General features: G+C 44.1%; 1 long non-coding RNA gene across 1 annotated transcript in view; it reads left to right on the forward strand.

Annotated features, from left to right (window-relative positions):
- The first annotated feature begins 1,033 nt into the window (after positions 1–1,033).
- LOC129488295 (uncharacterized) overlaps positions 1,034–20,401 on the forward strand; it is a 58,497-nt gene continuing 39,129 nt past the window's right edge. Inside the window, exons 1-2 of the long non-coding RNA XR_008659630.2 lie at positions 1,034–5,095; positions 15,311–15,384. This is a non-coding gene — a long non-coding RNA (uncharacterized lncRNA). The remainder of the gene's footprint in view (positions 5,096–15,310; positions 15,385–20,401) is intronic.

The raw sequence follows: 20,401 nt of genomic DNA on the forward strand, positions 1-20,401 counted from the left end.
AGCTCAGGTGGTGGTAGATGAGGGTCCGTGTGCATGGTAGCAAAGTACTAGGATAAATTACTTAAACTCTCAGAACCTGTTTGCTTATCCGATACTGGATTTCTCTGAGAATTAAGTGACAATGCTTGTGAAGAGGTTTATGTGGTAAAGTCAAGATTTAACCCCTAGCTACTTGGGAGGCTGAAGCAGGAGGATCGCTTGACTCCAGGAGGTTGGGGCTGCAGTGAGCCATGGTCACACCACAGCGTTCCAGTCCAGGTGACAGAGCAAAACCCTGCCTCTTAAAAAAATTTTAAAAGAAGTGCAGTTGACTTTTGAACAATAAGGGACTAGCGGGACTGACCCCCTGCACAGTTGAAAATTTTGCATATGACTTCTTATTCCCCCAAAACTTAACTGCTAACAGCCTACTGTTGACCAGAAGCCTTACCAATAACAAAGTCAAAACACATTATGTTATGTATTACTGTATTCTTACCATAAGCTAGAGAAAAAAGTGTTGAGAAAATACTGTTCATTCAGTGGAAGTGGATGATCATAAAGATCTTCATACTTGTTTTCAGTCGAGTAGGCTGAGAAGAGGAGGTGTTATGCTGTCTCAGGGGTGGCAGAGGCAGAAGAAAATCTGTATGTGTCAAGGGTCATCTGTAAATTAGAATAGTGGTTCCTAAAACATCTAGAGAACTTTTTAAACAGTAAATTTCTGATTTAGTGGGTATAGGGTAGAGCCCAAGAATTTCCATTTGTTACAGATTCCAGTTGATGTTTGGGGGGACAGCACCTGGACCACTACTGCAAGGACTCCCTTGCCTAGCCCTATAGTTCTCCAAACTAAAACCTAACTTAAATTGATGGTCAAGAAGTCAGGCCTGCCGATTTTGGCAACATGAAAAGCACCAGAAAATCAGCATCAGGCCTCAGTTGTGCTGTTGCACTGTAGGTAATTGAGGAGCTCCAGAGGGCTAGAAAATCCGGTCAATGCTCTTCCTACACAGATAATGCAAGCTTGGAGGGTACAAGAAATAATTTTTGTTTTGTTTTGTTTTTTTTGCTTTTCTTTTTTAGACGGAGTCTTGCTCTGTCGCCCAGGCTGGAGTGCAGTGGCACAGTCTCGGCTCACTGCAAGCTCCGCCTCCCGGGTTCACGCCATTCTCCTGCCTCAGCCTTTCCGAGCAGCTGGGACTACAGGCACCCGCCACCACGCCCGGCTAATTTTTTGTATTTTTAGTAGAGACGGGGTTTCACCGTGGTCTTGATCTCCTGACCTCGTGATCCGCCCGCCTCAGCCTCCCAAAGTGCTGGGATTACAAGCGTGAGCCACCGCGCCCACCAAGAAATAATTATTAGCATTGTTTCCTGGCCATAAGAATTTGCTTTTGAAGGGACGAACTTAATTGCTGATACTGCAAGTGTTCTGTGTATAATTAGTATTAAATAAAAGGGAAAAAACTTAGTCATTTTTCTTTCTTCCTTTTTTGAAATGGAGTTTCGCTCTTATTGCCCAGGCTGGAGTGCAATGGCGCGATCTCAGCTCACTGCAACCTCTGCCTCCCGGGTTCAAGTGATTCTCCTGCCTCAGCCTCCCGAGTAGCTGGGATTACAGGCATGCACAACCACGCCCGGCTAATTTTGTATTTTTAGGAGAGATGGGGTTTCACCATGTTGGTCAGGCTGGTCTCAAACTCCTTACCTCAGGTGATCCACCCGCCTCAGCCTCCCAAAGTGCTGGGATTACAGCCGTGAGCCACTGCGCCTAGCCCCATTGTGTTGTTTATTAAAGTTTGTGAGAACAATACCAGAATTAAAGCACCACACAACATACAGCAAAAAGTGTACATGCAATGCAAAATCATCTGAAATATATCAGTGAGAAGATAAATTCATACCCACATTGTGCATGTGGCTGAGCATTTCTTAGTCTTACTTTAATTAGCTAAAATTTTAAGGAGTCTGATATGACTAGTTGAAAGAAAATTATCAATTTAGCATCATTAATTTTTTATTTATACTAGACTCACCATATCTTCATATCCAAGTGCTTCTATTTAGTATTTTTGAGTACTTCCAGATTTTTTTGTAGGCTGCAGTGAATGACTTTGAACATTTATTTATCTTCATGTATTTGCATTTCCATAGGATAATTTTTAGATACAGAATTACTATGTCAAAGGGGATATAAGTGTAAAATAATGTCAGTTTGCCTCCAAAAGAACTCGTAATTTACACTCCTACACTCCAATAGCATTAAGAGAAAGCTCCTATGTCAGGAACCGTCTCATAATCATCTTTATTAGCATCTACTCCAGTCCCCTGCTCACTAGCAGTTTCTCATATAGTAGTAAATAATGTTTTAAAATACTAATTTGAACTTGCTTTAAACCTGGATAATTTTCCTCTCACAATTCCGTGGTCCATGATGTACAAGAAGATTCCATTTATCAGTACAGCATTGAAATCATCTTCCAGATTATACGCTCCCACCTAGCCTTGTGCTGCTAACCCAAAGGGTATTTGCGTAAATAGAGAAATATTTATCTTTTTAAAGATGGGGGTCTCACTATGTTACCCTGATCTTGAATTCCTGGCTTCAAGTGATCCTCCTACCTCAGCCTCTGGAGTAGCTGGGACTACATGCATAAGCCACTGCACCCAGCTGTTGGAACATTTTAGTAGCCTGAAGATAATTGGAATCTTGTCATTGGAAAAAATAAATAGTTTGAGTCTAGCAGTGAGTTGTGCTTGCTACCCCTGTGGAGACAGGTTGGAATAGCAGCTCACTAGAGGTTTCTCACGAAGCCTGGGGACCCGAGGCTGGTGTCTGCTACTTTGATTTAAACCAAGCCCCCAAACCTGGCAAGGCACCAAGCAGTAGCTTTGGAAGTGGCTGCCTGGAAATTCCTGGCCTACAGTGATGAGACAAAGCGCCCCTAGTATTCAGCTGGTCAAGACATCCATTGGCATACCAACTCCTATGTCATAGCAGCAAATGCAGCCTTCAAAGTTGGAAGTTAAACTGTTACTAGGTTAGCTGTGAATGTATCCTGTATAAAAGTAACCAAAGCTGAACAAACTCATAAAAAACTATAGCCCTTGATTACTCAAAGTGTCACAATACTTGAGAGCTAATGGCTGTAAATGAGACAACAAGGAGCATGACATCACATTCGTCAAAAATTTTATCTGTTGTCAGGGGAATAGGAGATTTTAGAGTTAAAAGGAATCCAGGAAATCACCTATATACAATGAAGACTCAGACCCAGAGACCTTTATACATGCACCCAGCCTGCTGGTGTATTCCAGAGACATTAGGCCTGCTCTTTTCTTTTAGAAAGCAATTTTTTTTTTTTTTTTTTTTTTTTTGAGAAGGAGTTTCACTCTTGTTACCCAGGCTGGAGTGCAATGGCGCCATCTCGGCTCACCGCGACCTCCGCCTCCCAGGTTCAAGCAATTCTCCTGCCTCAGCCTCCCTAGTAGCTGGGATTACAGGCATGTGCCACTACACCCGGCTAATTTTGTATTTTCAGTAGAGACGGGGTTTCTCCATGTTGGTCAGGCTGGTCTTGAACTCCCAACCTTAGGTGATCCGCCCACCTCGGCCTCCCAAAGTGCTGGGATTACAGACATGAGCCACTGCGCCTGGTCCGTCCTTAGTTTTTAAAGATGCAAGCTGCTGGGAGGAAGTATCCTGATGTCTATAATTTGTTTTGCAGTGCTTCGGCAGAGATTATGAGTATAAATAGATGAAGCAAATACAGCAAAATGTTAACAGTTATTGAAATATGTGGTGGGGGTATATGAATGATCATCATACTATTTTCTCCCTTTTTATTCCTGAATGCTTGAAATGATCATAAAGTCTTATTTTTTAAAGCAGAAACTTGCTATTTATTTTGCTTTAATTCTGAGTTCTTCCTCTCTGAAAACTTCCAAGATCCTTGCAAAGTTCTTGCCAGCAAGTATTTGGGACACCCACTGTGGGCCAGGCACTTGTGAGCAGGGAGAACTCAAAGAAAAAGATGCAGTAGCTGCTGATCTCAGAGAATTCACAAAGTGAACCTCAAACCTCAAACGCTCCTGATGAAGAAGGCATGTTCTCATTTAAATAAATGACTGAGGAAGGGGGAATGCGGGGAAACAGCAGTTAGAGATTGCCATGGAAGATGAGAATTATGGAAATCAGGAAGACAGAAGCTGTGAAGTCGAATTTGAGTTTATGAAACAAATCATTCCTCTCCCTTTCTCTACTAACCACCAAATACTACACATTTGAAGAAAGTAGAAAACAGCCGAAAGAGCTGAGTGGCGTGGCACTTGCCTATAGTTTCAGCTACTCAGGAGGGTGAGGCAGGAGGGTCACTTGTGCCCAGGGGTAAAAGTCTAGTCTGGGCAACCTAGCAAAACCCTGTCTCTGGAAAACGAAAAATAAAAAAGCAGCAAAGCCCCACCCCTTGGCAGGTAATAGAGTTGGGACTACAGCTGCATCCCGTTGTAAACCCATCTCCCCACCCCAAAACTGCCCTTCCACATCCTTTAAGCTTTGGCAATTTAGTACTCACCTGGAGAGCTCTTCTGTGCCACACAAGTGTAAGGAGGCAGTCGTGTGCCATCTCAGGGCCTCATAAAACTGCCTGTTAACCTGAGCCAAGAAGCAGGGAGGGCTTGGTTTCTAGCAAGGGTAAATGTGCCTGACTCCAGGAAAAGAATCAGTCAGACAACAAATACATCTATTTATAGCCTAAAATCTGCTGGGCCAGCAACATGCTAATAACCAGCTGGGCATGATGGAGAGGCCACAAGCCGACTGTCAGGATGGGAAGAGCCCTGCACTACTGGTCAGAGAAAATATACATATAAGTGCTGCATAAGCCAAATGGCACAATTTAAAATATGCCTGCTGTTATAAGCTGATTTCACTACTTACTAGTTCATGTCCTTAGACAAGTCAACCTTGCCCTTTCAGTCTCAGTTTCTTCAGCTATAAAATGGTAATAATTTTTTGTTTATCTTGTAGAGCTCTTAGAAACTCAGATTTAAAAAATGCACAGGCCAAGCGCAGTGGCTCACGCCTGTAATCCCAGCACTCTAGGAGGCCGAGGTGAGTGGATCACTTGAGGTCAGGAGTTCAAAACCAGCCTGGCCAACATGGTGAAACTCTGTCTCTACTAAAAATACAAAAATTAGCCAGGTGTGGTGGCACAGCCCTGTAATCCCAGCTACTCAAGAGGCTGAGGCAGGAGAATCACTTGAACCTGGGAGGCAGGGGTTGCAGTAAGCCGAGATGGCGCCACTGCACTCCAGCCTGGGCAACAGAGTGAGACTCTGACTCAAAAAAAAGCACAAATTGGCTGGGCGCGGTGGCTCAAGCCTGTAATCCCAGCACTTTGGGAGGCCGAGGCGGGCGGATCACGAGGTCAGGAGATCGAGACCATCCTGGCTAACACGGTGAAACCCTGTCTCTACTAAAAATACAAAAAATTAGCCGGGCGTGTTGGCGGGCGCCTGTAGTCCCAGCTCCTCGGGAGGCTGAGGCAGGAGAATGGCCTGAACCCGGGAGGCGGAGCTTACAGTGAGCTGACATCGCACCACTGCACTCCAGCCTGGGTGACACAGCAAGACTCCGTCTCAAAAAAAAAAAAAAAAAAAAAGAAGCACAAATTCCTTGCAAACTGATCAAATATATTGTATTATTATTACTCGAAATTTATTCTACATAAAAAAATAAGATGCAAGAATGTACCAGCCTCATTTTCTCTTAATTTTGTGCACACAGCTAGCTAAAATATTCCTCAGCCTTTCTTGCAGTTAGGTATGGCCATGGGATGAGCTCTATCCAACGAAAGGGTAGTGGGTGGCAGTGATTACATCACTAGGGGGCCTGTTCCATAAAACTCCCCCAGTACACTCCTCAATGCCTTATCCCCCCGTTCTGTCTCAGTGTGGCAGATATCGTGACCTTGGAAGTCATTTGTTAAAGATAGAGAAGTTACAAGATAGAAGAAACCTGGGACGCTGAATCACCAGTACTGTCAAGGACAGCTACCGACAGATGAAGAACATCTGTTTTGGACTTCATAGACAAAGAATAAACTTTTGTAATGTTTAGGCAATTATATTAGGTTGAACCACATGAAACTGCCAATATTTGACTGGTTTTGACCTATAAAAATCATTCCATGTGGTACAACCTAATAGACATTTTGCTTTGCTTCCTCTAAAATGAAAATCTTAGGCCAGGCGCGGTGGCTCACACCTGTAATCCCAGCACTTTGGGAGGCTGAGGCAGGTGGATCACGAGGTCAGGAGATCGAGACCATCCTGGCTAACACGGTGAAACCCCGTCTCTACTAAAAATACAAAATATTAGCCGGGCGTGGTGGCAGGCGCCTGTAATCCCAGCCACTCGGGAGGCTGAGGCAGGAGAATGGCGTGAACCCAGGAGGCAGAGCTTGCAGTGAGCTGAGATTGCACCACTGCACTCCAGCCTGGGTGACAGAGCAAGACTCTGTCTCAAAAAAAAAAAAGAATAAAAAAGAAAATCTTAGAGGAAAAAAAAAGTTTTTTTTTTGTTTTGTTTGTGTTTTTTTTTTTGCTGGAGTGCAGTGGCACAATCATGGCTCACTGCAGCCTCAATTTCCCCTGGCTCAAGTGATCCTCCTACCTCAGAATCCCTAGTTGCTGGGACTACATGCACACGCCACCATGCCCAGCTAATTTTTGTATTTTTTGTTGAGATGGAGTTTTGCCATGTTGCCCAGGCTGGTCTCAAACTTCTGAGCTCAAGCAATTCACCCACCTTGGCCTCCCAAAGTGCTGGGATTACAGGTGTGTGTGAGCCACTGCTCCTGGCCTTTTTTTTTGAGACAGGGTCTCCTTCTGTTGCCCAGGCTGGAGTGCAGTGGCGCGATCTAGACTCACTTTAGTCTCAAACTCCTAGTCTCAAGTGATCCTCCCACCTCAGCCTCCCCAGTAGCTGGGACCTCAGGTGTGCAGCACCACGCCCAGCTAATTTTTATATTTTTTTTGTGGAGATGGGATCTCCCTACGTGGCCCAAGCTAGTCTCAAACTCCTGGGTTCAAGCGATCCTCCCAAAGGGTGGGGACTACAGGCATGAGCCACTGCGCCTGGCCTAAGGAAATCTTTTCAACAGCCACATTTTCAAAAGTGAGAAGGGAAATTAGTATTCTTGAGCTCATAGATCAGAGATTATAAACTGTCTGCCTTTGGTCCACATTTGGGTGTAAAAATATTTTATTTGCTCCACAAAATGTTGGCCCACATAGTTTTAAACAATTGAATTCATTGCTGAATCAAATATATCTTCCTGTGATACAGTCAAAAATATTTTTCTTTTTCATTGTTTTTTGACCTTTGGAATTAACATAGCAAAACAAAAACCTAAAACCAAACTAAACAAAGCAGAAAGAACAAATCTACTTTAATAAACAAAGAATTAAACTGTTTAGGCCTTAAAAGAGAGAGATCAATTTATAATTATGGGATGAGTAAGTTCTTTCTAAAATATAACATGAAATTCAGAAAACAAAAATAAATTGATAAAATTGACCACATTACTCTTGTATGGCAAAAATACTGTAAAATAGTCAAAATATAACAGATACTTTCTTTAATATGTAAAGACATTAAACAAGGTAATAAGAAAAAATGAAAATTACAAATAGCAGGCAGCTCAAGAAGAAAAGGTAGGGCCGGGTGCAGTGGCTCATGCCTATAATCCCAGTACTTTGGGAGGCTGAGGTGGGCGGATCACCTGAGGTCAGGAGTTCAAGACCAGCCTGGCCAACATGGTGAAACTCCGTCTCTACTAAAAATACAAAAAATTAGCTGGATGTGGTGGCAGAGGCCTGTAATCCCAGCTACTTGGGAGGCTGAGGCAGGAGAATCGCTTGAACCCGGGAGGCAGAGGTTACAGTGAGACGAGATTGAGCCATTGCACTCTAGCCTGGGCAACAAGAGCAAAACTCCGTCTCAAAAACAAAAAGAAGAAGAAGAAGAAAAGGTATACAGGCCAGGTGTGGTGGAACACGCCTGTAGTCCCAGCTACTCGGGAGGCTAAGGCAGGAGGACCCCCTTGAGTCCAGGAGATTGAGGCTACAGTGAGCTATGATAGCGCCACTGTACTCCAGCTTAGACGACAGAGCAAGTCTGTCTCTGAAATAGAAAGGAAAAAAGGTATACAGATCATCAATAAACATAAGAACAACTTTACCAAATTACCAAAATTAAGTAATAATAATACCCAGTGTTGGCCAGAGTGTAGGGAAACAGACATACATTGTAGGTGAGACTATAAATTTGTGGAAGCTTTTGGAAGGATATTTTGCTAATAGCTAGAATAAAAATGCTAACCAGGCAATTACACTGCTAGTTTAATATATGAATCTAGTCATAAAAGTCACTAAGATATAGGTACAAGAATGTTCTTTATAGCATTGTTTATATATATATGTATGTATATATAAATCTCATAAATGGGGCTAGTAAATAATCCTATTTCCAAAAAATTCAGCAATTAAAATGCAAAAATATTTCCTGGATAGACTATTTAGTGGGAAAAGCAAAGTGCAGAACAGTGTGAAACCATCTGTGTAAAATTTTTGGAAGGATATGTATGTTTTTCTTTTTTTCTTCCCCTTCTTGTTCCATATACAATAAGCTATCAGGCTGGTTCACACCTATAATCTCAGGACTTTGGGAGGCCAAGGCAGGCAGAGTACTTTAGCTCAGGAGTTCAAGACCAGCCTGGCCAAAATGGTGAAACACTGTCTCTACTAAAAATGCAAAAAATTAGCTGGGCATGATGGCTCACTCCTGTAGTCCCAGATACTTGAGAGGTTGAGGTGGGAGGATCACCTGAGCTTCAGAAGTCGAGGCTACAGTGAGCCGTGATCGCACCACTGCACTCCAGCCTGGGCAACAGGAGTGAGACCCTTTCTTAAACAAAACAAAACAAACAAACAAAAGCTATTAACAAGTTCCCACCTTTGGGGCAAGGGATTAGAGATTTGGGGATCAGAGAATGGGAGGAAGATGTGAAGATGTTTGCCTTTCATTTCTTTCTGTATTGTTACATTTTTATATATTTTTTTCCTTTTAAGACTGAGTCTGGCACTGTTACCCAGGCTGGAGTGTGTGGCACGAGCTCACCTCTGCTTCCCAGGCTCAAGTGAGCCTCCCACCTCAGACTCCCTGGTAGCTGGGACTACAGGCAGGCATCACCAAGCCTGACTAATTTTTCTATTTTTTGTAGAGACAGTTTCACCATGTTGCCCAGGCTGGTCTCGAACTCCTGAGCTCAAGCAATACACCTGTCTTGGCCTCCCAAAGTGCTGGGATTACAGGCATGAACTATCATGCCCGGCCTGTTTCATTTTTTAAAAACCATGTGCCTGGCCGGGCATGGTGGCTCACGCCTGTAATCCCAGCACTTTGGGAGGCTGAGGCGGGCGGATCACTTTTGGTTGGGAGTTCGAGAGCAGCCTGACCAACAGAGAGAAACCCCGTCTCTACTAAAAAATACAAAATTAGCTGGGCATGGTGGTGCATGCCTGTAGTCCCAGCTACTCAGGAGGCTGAAGCAGGAGAATCGAACCCGGGAGGTGGAGTTGGGGTGAGCCAAGATTGCACCATTGCACTCCAGCCTGAGCAACAAGAGCAAAACTCTGTCTCAAAAAAAAAAGTGCCTGTGTTATTTTCACGCTTTAAAAATGTAAAATAGGCCGGGCGCGGTGGCTCACGCCTGTAATCCCAGCACTTTGGGAGGCCGAGGCGGGCGGATCACGAGGTCAGGAGATTGAGACCAGCCTGGCCAACATGGTGAAACCCGGTCTCTACTAAAAATACAAAAAAAAAAAAAAATTAGCCGGGCGAGGTGGCAGGTGCCTGTAGTCCCAGCTACACGGGAGGCTGAGGCAGGAGAATGGCGTGAACCCCGGGGGGCGGAGCCTGCAGTGAGCCGAGATCGCGCCACTGCACTCCAGCCTGGGTGAAAGAGCGAGACTCCGTCTCAAAAAAAAAAAAAAAAAATGTAAAATAAATGAAGCTATAGGCAAAAACTACCATAATACATTTTATCTAAAGCTAGGATACCAATTATTTGTTTTGTTGTTTGTTTTTTTCCTCTAAGAAATCATGAGGTATATATATAGTTTTGTGGCTTCACCACTGTAATCCCCAAGGCTTTTCCAGTAGGGAACAAAGTAGAAAGTGTAAAGTATAAATGAGCAGATTATTTGAGATTCATCAGTTCCCTGCCCATAGCTCTCCCTTAGCCCCAGTTACTATTCTTTCTACTTCAGGCTAAGAAATCACCCCATGGTTTTGAAAGTATTAAGCTATAATTTTATAGCAGAAGAACTAGAATCACAGTAGAGTTATAGGGACAAAATTATAATTCCAGCTTCCACCTGTTTACTCTCTATTAGAGAAATGTAATGTGAAATGGTAGATTGGAGACCAAAGTGTTGTATTATAGTGGGCTTAAGTTAATGCCAGTGATCTGGTTTGATCTTAAATGATCTGTAATGATTTGAAAGAAAGCACAAATTTTAAGATTTTGCTATTCCTTCTCTCCTTGTTCTAGATTATTTTTCTCTTTTTTATAGTCTTCCTTAGAGCTTTCCTCAATCTCTTGTCGGTTCTTGGACTTGAGTTTTCTTTTTTTTTTTGAGACGGAGTCTCGCTCTGTCGGCCAGGCTGGAGTGCAGTGGCGCAATCTCGGCTCACTGCAAGCTCCACCTCCCGGGTTCACGCCATTCTCCTGCCTCAGCCTCTCCGAGTAGCTGGGACTACAGGTGCCCGCCACCACGCCCGGCTAATTTTTTTTATTTTTAGTAGAGACGGGGTTTCACCGTGGTCTCGATCTCCTGACCTCGTGATCCGCCCGCCTCGGCCTCCCAAAGTGCTGAGATTACAAGCGTGAGCCACCGCGCCCGGCCGGAATTGAGTTTTCTTACTTCTTCCCAATTCCCACCCTGTGAAATCTAGGGACTGGCTGGCCAGAGTGTTACCGCAATTGTGTTATTCTGGAGGAAATCCTTTCTTTATCTGCCAGGAATTTCTGGCTCCAAACTGGGGAAAAAAAATTTGGTGCACTGCCAGGTAATTGCCTTCTTCCTTTTCCCTTTAGCAGTCTGCAGGCGACTAGCTGGAGCCCAGGGGTAAAACCACAGCCTCCAGGGTTGGAAGGGAGCAACTTTCAGGGATCCTGAAGGTTAAGGCCAATCACTTCTCCATACAGACAGGACCTCATTTAAACCACAACCTAGCCTTTGTTAGTGCCTTCCAAAAGGAGAACTCATCTAAACTCTGTTGATCATGAATCTCAGTGTTAAAAAGCACTATCATAAAATTTTTTCTTTCATCTACACCAGAGGGTGGCAAACTTTTTTGCAAAGGACCAGTTAATTAATATTTTAGTCTTCACTGACTATATGATCTCTGTTGTGACTGCTTAACTCTTTCATTGTGGTGCAAAAGCCAAAATACCAAACAAATGCGTGTAGCCGTCTTCCAATAAAACTTTCTTTATGGACACTGAAAGTTGAATTTCATTTTATTTTCGCATGTCATGCAATATTATTCTTTTTTCCCCCATCCATATATAAATAGAAAAATCATTCTTAGTTCATAGGCAGTACAAAAACAGGTAGCAGGCTTTATATAGTTTGTTGGCCCCTGATCTTAACAATTGGTTTTCTTTCTTTTTTTTTTTTTTGAGACGGGGTCTTGCTTTGTCACCAAGGCTGGAGTGCAGTGGCACGATCTCAGCTCACTGCAACCTCTGCTTCCCAGGGTCAAGTAATTCTCCTGCCTCATCCTCCCTAGTAGCTGGGACTACAGGCATGCACCACCACACCTGACCAATTTTTTTTGTATTTTTAGTAGAGATTGGGTTTCGCCATGTTGGCAAGGCTCATCTCGAACTCCTGAACTCAGGTGATCTGCCTGCCTCAGCCTTCCAAAATTCTTGGATTACAGGCATGCGCCACCATGCCCGGCCAACAACTGGTTTTCAAACTGTGTTTTGGCAAGCCCTCTGAGGAGAGAGCTCGCTGGGCTAGAGAAATCTCAGTTTTTTCTGTTTTATATATTGTCCTTTCAAATTTTGTTTCAAGGGTTCTATAACCAAAAGTTTAAAAGTCACTAACCTAAGCAGAATCCCTTCTTTTGCAACTTTAGCCCGTTTACTTTCGGTCTTCCCTCAGTGCAGGTGAAGAAGAGCTGGTTATTTAACTCATTTTTTTTTTTTTTTTGAGATGGAGTCATACTCTGCCGCCCAGGCCAGAGTGCAATGGCATGATCTCGGCTCACTGCAACCTCCACTCCCTGGGTTCAAGCAGTTCTTCTGCCTCAGCCTTCTGAGTAGCTGGGATTACAGGCACCCGCCACCAACCCGGCTAACTTTTTGTATTTTTAGTAGAGATGAAGTTTCACCATGTTGATCAGGCTGGTCTGGAACTCCTGACCTCGTGATCCACCGCTTGGCCTCCCAAAGTGCTGGGATTACAGGCGTGAGCCACCGCACCCCGGCTATTTAACTCATTTTATAGGCCTCTCAAGGAAGTAATTAAATAATTGAAAGCTTAATCTTAAATAAGCCTTATCCTTTTGTATACTTCATAAGTCTGCCATATTTTTCCAATCCTTTAATTTGTATTTATGACCCTTCTGTCCAAAATCCTACAAATTTGCACACAGTGAAATAATACTCCAGATGGAAGAGTACCTTTCTGTGTATCCCAGCACCTTTCCTTTATTATTCAGGGTCACCAGCAGCACCATGGCCAGAGGGAGTGTCCAGATAGTGCTAGAAGAGAGGCAAAAGGCAAGGCCAGGACTGATGTGAGGATTAAGAGAGTTGCTAAGTGGGAAAAAAAAAAGTCCTGCGGTCAGAATCCAAGAAAATCTTGAATGGACAGGAAGCAAAGTGGGATATATGTGAGGGCAAGCAATTTAGGAGAGACGCTATGAGCAACACGGGTGCCTCAGGATAATCTCCCATGCCTCCTTCATAGACAAATAATATATTTTTGTTTGTTTATTTGTTTTTTGGTGGTTTTTTTTGTTTGTTTGTTTCTTTTTTGTTTTTTTATGAAATGGAGTCTCGCTCTGTCTGCCAGGCTGGAGTGCAATGGTGCAATATTGGCACACTGCAACCTCCGCCTCCTGGGTTCAAGCAATTCTCCTGCCTCAGCCTCCAAATTAGATGGGATTACAGGTGCACACCACCACACCTGGATAATTTTTTTGTATTTTTAGTAGAGACGAAGTTTCCCTGTGTTGGCCAGGCTGGTCTCAAACTCCTGACCTCAAGTGATCCACCTGCCTCAGCCTCCCAAAGTGCTAGGATTTACAGGCATGAGCCACCGCACACGGCCTTTTTGGTGTTTTTTTTGTCTGTTTGTTTTTGAGACAGGGTCTCACTCTGTCACCCAGGCTAGAATGCAGTGGTGTGATCATGACTCACTGCAGCCATGACTTCCCAGGCTCAATTGATCCTCCCACCTCAGCCTCCCAAGTAGCTGGGACTACAGGCACTTGCCACCATGCCCAGCTAATTTTTTGTATTTTCACTAGAGACGGGTTTTCACTATGTTGCCAAGGCTGGTCTTGAACTCCTGGGCTCAGGCAATCTGCCCACCTTGACCTCCCAAAGTGCTGCAATTTACAGGTGTGCGCCACCGCACCCGGCCTGTATGTTTGTTTTTTGTTTTTGAGACAGGGGTCTTGCTGTATTGCCCAGGATACAGTGCTGAGTTACTCAGACTGGTCTTGAACTCCTGGCCTCAAGCAATCCTCCTGCCTCAGCTTCCTAAACCCTGAGAGTACAGGCTTGAACCACCATGACCAGCCAATACATTTTAGTCATAGCAAATATTTATATTAAAAGAGAATTAAAATCACCCATAATTCTACCACTCAGAGATAATTACTATTAAAAATTTGGTGTATGTCCTTCCAGAATTTTCTTCTATGATCATATATAAAAACGTTATTATTATTATTATTATTATTATTATTATTATTATTATTATTATTATTTGAGATGGAGTATCACTCTGTTGCCCAGGCTGGAGTGCAATGGCACGATCTCGGCTCACTGCAGCCTCTGCCTCCCAGGTTCCAGCGATTCTCTTGCCTCAACCTCCTGAGTAGCTGGGATTACAGGCACACACCACCACGCCTGGCTAGTTTTTGTATTTTTAGTAGAGATGGGGTTTCACCATGTTGGCCAGGCTGGTCTGGAACTCCTGACCTCAGGTGATCCGCCCACCTCGGCCACCCAAAATGCTGAGATTACAGGAATGAGCCACCACGCCCGGTCCATATATAAAACATTTGTATACACAGTATTGTCACTTTTATGTCCCACGGACAACTCAAACATACTATGTGCCAAAAAAATAAAATTTTCCATCTTCCCTAAACCTGTTTCACTGTCACCTACTGTTCACTTCAAAACCTAGGAGTTCGTGACCCTCTGTCTCCCTCACCACCATCCCGCAGATTACTAACTCTCCTTGTTAGCTCTTCTCTTCCAGAAATCATACTAGTAACACTCTGACCCATTCTTTCTAAGACTGAAGTCTAGCACTTAAGAAAATATAAAACAGGCTGTGTGCAGTGGCTCATGCCTATAATCCCAGTACTTTGGGAGGCCAGGGTGGGAGGATTGCTTGAGCACAGGAGTTAAAGACCAGCCTGAACAACACAGTAAGACCCCATGTCTACAAAAACTTAAAAAATCAGCAGGGCATGGTGGTGTGTGCCTGTGTACTCAGCTACTTAGGAGACTGAGGCAGGAGGATCAATTGAGCCCAGGAGGCTGAGGCTGCAGAGAGCCATGATTGTGCCACTGCACTCCAACCTGGGCAACAGATCGAGACCCTGTCTCAAAAAAAGAAAAAGAAAATATGAAACATGTTAATTTCAAGAGTCTACATTTGCATAACTAAAAACTGGGCTCCCCAATGCAGGGTGCCCAGTGTCTCTGTCAGCTAATATTGTACTACCCGCTGGACACCTGAAAGTTGTCATTTTCAGGGAAACCAATAAAAACAGGTGTGAAGTCATGTTTAGTCATTTTGAAGTCAGGTGTCTATGTTCGAGGGTTGAATTCTAGAGGCCTCCAGAAATAAAAGGGGTACAGCCTAGCTCCGAAATGAGTTGGTTACAGAGGTGTCCAAATATAATGATGGTGAATATACCTTGTAATTTAGAATCTAAGGAAGGGTTATTTGGAAGTGGGTAATTAGTCTCAACTAACATTGGTGCCACTTCTCTTTACAGTCTGAGGAAACTGTGGAGGGAGAAGGTACTCCCAGATGACAGATCCACTCATTCTGCTATACTAATGATAACAGGTAACATTTATTGAGCACTTGGTATGTACTAGGCATAGTGCTAAGAGTGCTCATTCTTTCTTTCATTCCTCACAACACCACTGTAAAATGAAGCATGTGCAAAACAAGAGGACAAAGAGGCTTAGCAAGGTTAGCTACTTTGTCTAAGGTCACTTAGCTAGAAAGTGCAAGAGCTGGGATTGGAACCGCGACCATGCAACTTCAGAGTCCTAGTTCTTAAGGCATTCAGTCTTTGCTGCCTATAACCACGACTCCACAGTAAGAACCAGGGTCAGAGAGAGGAGGAGGTGACCCAGGAGGATGATCCATCATAGTCCTGTGGAAGGTAGGGGCCTGGGAATGAACCCACTCCGAAGGGAGTAAAACTCCTAGTCCAAACTGTGCCCCCAAAGCTTCTGCATTTGAACGAAGGCCTGAAACAGACATCTACAATAGAATGAACCAGTTTGGACTGTTGAAGAGGCTCTGAGTAGGGAGTTAGCTACCCTGAAGAATAAGGCCAGAAATTTGCCAACTACCAAATTTCCGAGTGTCCACTACTGTCGGGGCATGTTCTTCACCTGCTGCTCATCTCCTAATTTAGCCATCCATATGCACAGTTAACAGAAACCTTTGGATTCCAAAAAAGCACTGTTATTATATAGTATTCACTTCAACAACCTATTACCCTTGCAAGCTTCCAAATGACTGAAGATTTTACACTCACTCAGCAATTATTTACAATTATTTACTGATTCTGTCTCCCAGACACTGTGTCAGATGCTGGAGATGTAGTGGTGAACAGGAAAACCAGAGTCCTTGTTTTCATGGCATAAAGGGGAGAAAGCAGATGGTATTTGAGTAATTTACAAAGTGTAAGGAATGACATGGTGGGAAAGTATATGAGTCTACACAAATACCTAGCAAAGAGACTTTCCAACTCAGAGGTCAGGGAATGTCTCCTTGAGGAAATTAGTTTTAAGTTTAGACTTGAAGAAAATAGGCCTTTGCCTATTGACAGGGTAGGTAATATTAATAGAAGGTGAAGAATCAGCTGGGCACGGTGGCTCATGCCTGTAATCTCAGCACTTTGGGAGGCCAGGGCGCACAGATTGTGTGAGCTCAGGAGTTTGAGACCAGCCTGGGCAACACAGTGAAACACCCATCACTACAAAAAAATTTTTAAAACATTAGCTGGGCAGAGTGGTGTGTACCTGTGGTCTCAGCTACTCGGGAGACTGAAGTGGGAGGATCCCTTAAACCCAGGAGGTCAAGGCTACAGTGAGCCAAGATCACACCACTGCACTCCAGCCTGGGTGACAGAGTGACACCCTCTCTCGATAAAAAAGAAAAGAAAAGAAAAAGGGTGAGCAATCTAGATGGAAGGAAAGCAGCCTTGGAGGTGGAGAAACTGCCAGAAAAGAAGAAGAGTGAGATCAGCAGTTGGAAAGGAAAATGGGATTCAGGCAGAGTTTTTTTTGTGTGTTTTTTTTTTTTGTTTTGTGTGTGTGTGTGTGTGTGTGTGTGTGTTTAATTTGAGTTGGGGTCTTGCTCTGTTGCCCAGAGAGGAGAACAGTGGTGCTATCATAGCACACTACAGCCTCGAACTCCTGGCTTAAGTGATCCTCCTGGCTCAGCCTCCCATGTAACTGGGACTATAGGTGCCCCGTAGACAAAGGTTTTTGTCGATGGGTTTGTTTTACAAAATGGGAGAGGTTTGAGCATGCTCAGGTCTAATGGGAAGGAGCCAGCTGAGAAGGTGAGACTGAGACAGTCTTACCCGTAGTAGAACCTTATGCATAGTGTGAGGTCCCTAAGAAGAGATGAGAGAAGGGAATCGAGAGCTCAGGAGCAGCACTTAGATTTAGGAAGGAGAAGGAAACTCTCTTATAACATGCCTGAAGAAAATGAGGGTTACGGATTTGGACGGGTTTGCCATTTGTTAGTGGGAGTTGGATTCTGTCTTTTCCAGAAAGGAGTGAGATCATCTGCGGAAAGTAAGAGAGTACGTAAGGCTTTGGGGACCTGAGGAGAAGGCTTGGAAATAGCCACTGTGAAGGGTTGCGTCTGTGAATTTAGAGGGGTGTTGGTCTGCCCAGGTGTGGGTTTTTATCCAGCAGCATTCAACAGCCCAAGCGTGGGTAGCTAGAAAGCAAAAAGTTGGAGTCATCCAGGCCCAGGGCTTGCCAGGCAGATGCAATGAAAAGACAAAGAGGCAAAGGAGTGTAGGATATTGGCAAGAGAGTGGGTGAAGTCAGGGGCCATGGAATATAAGTTGGTGCAGAGGGGGAAAAGACAAGAGAGGGCCACAAAGAGAGAGCACAGATGGGTCCATGGACTAGAGAGCAGAGAACTAGGGAAGTGGGAATAACTGAGCAGCTCTACTGTAAACATACACTGAATCTGATCACCTTCTACCATCTCCACTGCTACCAACCTGTTATAAACTACGATCATCTCTCTCCTGCACCACTGAAATGGCTTCCTCCTTCTCGATCCCCCTGTTTCAATTCTTATTACCCTGCAATCCGTTCCTCATTTACATTAAAATTATCTTTTTTTTTTTCTTTTGAGATGGAGTCTTGCTCTGTCACCCAGGCTGAAGTGCAGTGGTGGGATCTCAGCTCACTGCAACCTCCGCCTCCCAGGGTCAAGAGATTCTCCTGCCTCAGCCTCCCAAGTAGCTGGGGCTACAGGTGCTCACTACCACGCCTGGCTAATTTTTGTATTTTTAGTAAAGACAGGGTTTCGCCATGTTGGGCAGCCTGGTCTCAAACTTCTGACCTCAGATGATCCACCCGCCTCAGCCTTCCAAAGTGCTGGGATTACAGGCGTAAGCCATTGTGCCCAGCCTCAAATTATCTTTTTATGTATAAGTCTCTGGTACCAGCCAACATCATGTGCCTCCTCATGATGCACTGAAGAGAACACAACATCAGTTTTGTGGTTTTCCTGACAAAAATACATATCTGGTTAGAATCATGAGGAAACATCAGACAAACCAAAATGGAAGACCATTCTACAAAATGACTGCACTCTAAAAATGTCAAGGTTGGCTGGGGGTGGTGGCTCACCTCTGGAATTCCAGCACTTAAGGAGGCTCAGGTGGGAAGATCACTTGAGGCCAGGAGTTTGAGAGCAGCCTGGGCAAGACAGTGAGACCTAATCTCTACAAAAAAAATTTTTAAATCAGCAAGGCGTGGTAGCACATGCCTGTGATTCCAGCTACTCAGGAGTCTGAGCCCAAGAGGTTGAGGTTGCAGTGAGCCATGATCATCCCACTGCACTCCAGCCCGGGCAACAGAGAGAGACCCTGTCTCAAAAAGGGGCTGGGGAAAAGGTCAAAGTTGGGAAGACAAAGACAGAGGAACTGGTCTAGACTAAAAGTGACTAAAGAGATAATAATGAAATACAGTGGCCTGGTGCAGTGGCTCATGCCTGTAATTCCAGTACTTTGGTAGGCCAAGGAGGGAGGATCATGAGGTCAGGAGATTGAGACCATCCTGACCAACATGGTGAAACCCCAACCCTACTAAAAATACAAAAATTAGCCTGGCGTGGTGGCACGCACCTGTAGTCCCAGCTACTCAGGAGGCTGAGGCAGGAGAATCGCTTCAACCCAGGAGGCCGAGGTTGCACTGAGCCGAGATCGTGCCACTGTACTCCAGCCTGGTGACAGAGACTCTGTCTCAAAAAAAAAAAAGAAAAAAAAGAAAGAAAAAGTAAAAGAAAGAAATAATATAGTGTTTGTCCTGAAGTGGATCTGGGACCTACTAGGGTAATTAAAATTTGAACATGACCTACAGATAAGATAATAGTACTGCTGTTCCCATGTTAAATTTTCCAATTTTGACAATCAATCTAAGAGAATGTCCTTGTTTTTAGGACATACATGAAATGTATTTAGGAGTGAAAGGACACGATCACCTGCAATTTACTCTCAAATGATTGAGAAAAAACTGTGTGTATATAAAATGTGTGCGGTGTGTGTGCATGTGAGAAAGAGATAATTATGAAAGGAATGAGGGTAAAATGTAAACAGTTGGTGAATTTGAGTAAAGGGTATATGGGAAAAGTTACTCCTCCAAAAAAAAGTAATCAATCATGTTAGTTCCCTGGTTGCAAGTCATCAATGTCTTCCCATGACACTAAATGAAAACTCCTCATTAGGGCCTACAACACCCCTGAAATATGCAGCCTGCTTATTTTTATTTTTCTCTTTGGCCTCCTCTCCTTTCATTCCGTTCTTTGATCACAGCCTTCCAGCCACACAGATTTTGTTTCTGATTCTGGAGGACTTTAAGCTCATTCTTGCCTCCAGGCCTTAGGACTTCTGTCTCCCTCTGTCTGAAATACTCTTCTTCCAATTCACAGGGTTCATTCCTTATCATTCAGGTTGGAGTACTTGTATTACTTCCTCAAAGGAGCCCTCCCCAGCCATCGTTCTAACATTGCCCCATCTCTCTATCCAGAAGTTTTCAGCGTACCAATTATTTACCCATGTCTGCCTCCTCCAGTAGACTGTAAACCTCCAAGAGCAGGATCTGTGTGGTCTTATGCATCACCCTCAATCAAGAGCAGGATCTATTTCCTCTTCTGCATCATCCTATCTCCTGCACCTCATTCAGTATAAGAGGATATGCTCGGGGCTGGGCGCAGTGGCTCATGCCTGTAATCCCAGCACTTTGGGAGGCCAACGCAGTAGGATTTCCCTGAGGTCAGGAGTTGAAGACCACTCTGGCCAACATGGTGAAACCCTGCTTCTACTAAAAAATACAAAATTAGCCTGGTGTGGTGGCAGGCGCCTATAGTCCCAGCTACTCTGGAGGCTGAGGCATGAGAATCGCTTGAAGCCAGGGGGACAGAGGTTGCAGTGAGCTGAGATCACACCACCGCACTCCAGCCTGGGCAACAAGCGAAAGTATCTCAAAACAAACAAACAAACAAACAAACAAAAGACATGCTCAATAAATCGTTTCTGAAGTCATAAACAAACAAGGAAGGAGACTGTGAACAGAGAGTATATTAGTGAAGGAAG

This window comes from Symphalangus syndactylus, chromosome 8, assembly GCF_028878055.3.
Source record: "Symphalangus syndactylus isolate Jambi chromosome 8, NHGRI_mSymSyn1-v2.1_pri, whole genome shotgun sequence".
Classification (NCBI taxonomy): domain Eukaryota; kingdom Metazoa; phylum Chordata; class Mammalia; order Primates; family Hylobatidae; genus Symphalangus; species Symphalangus syndactylus.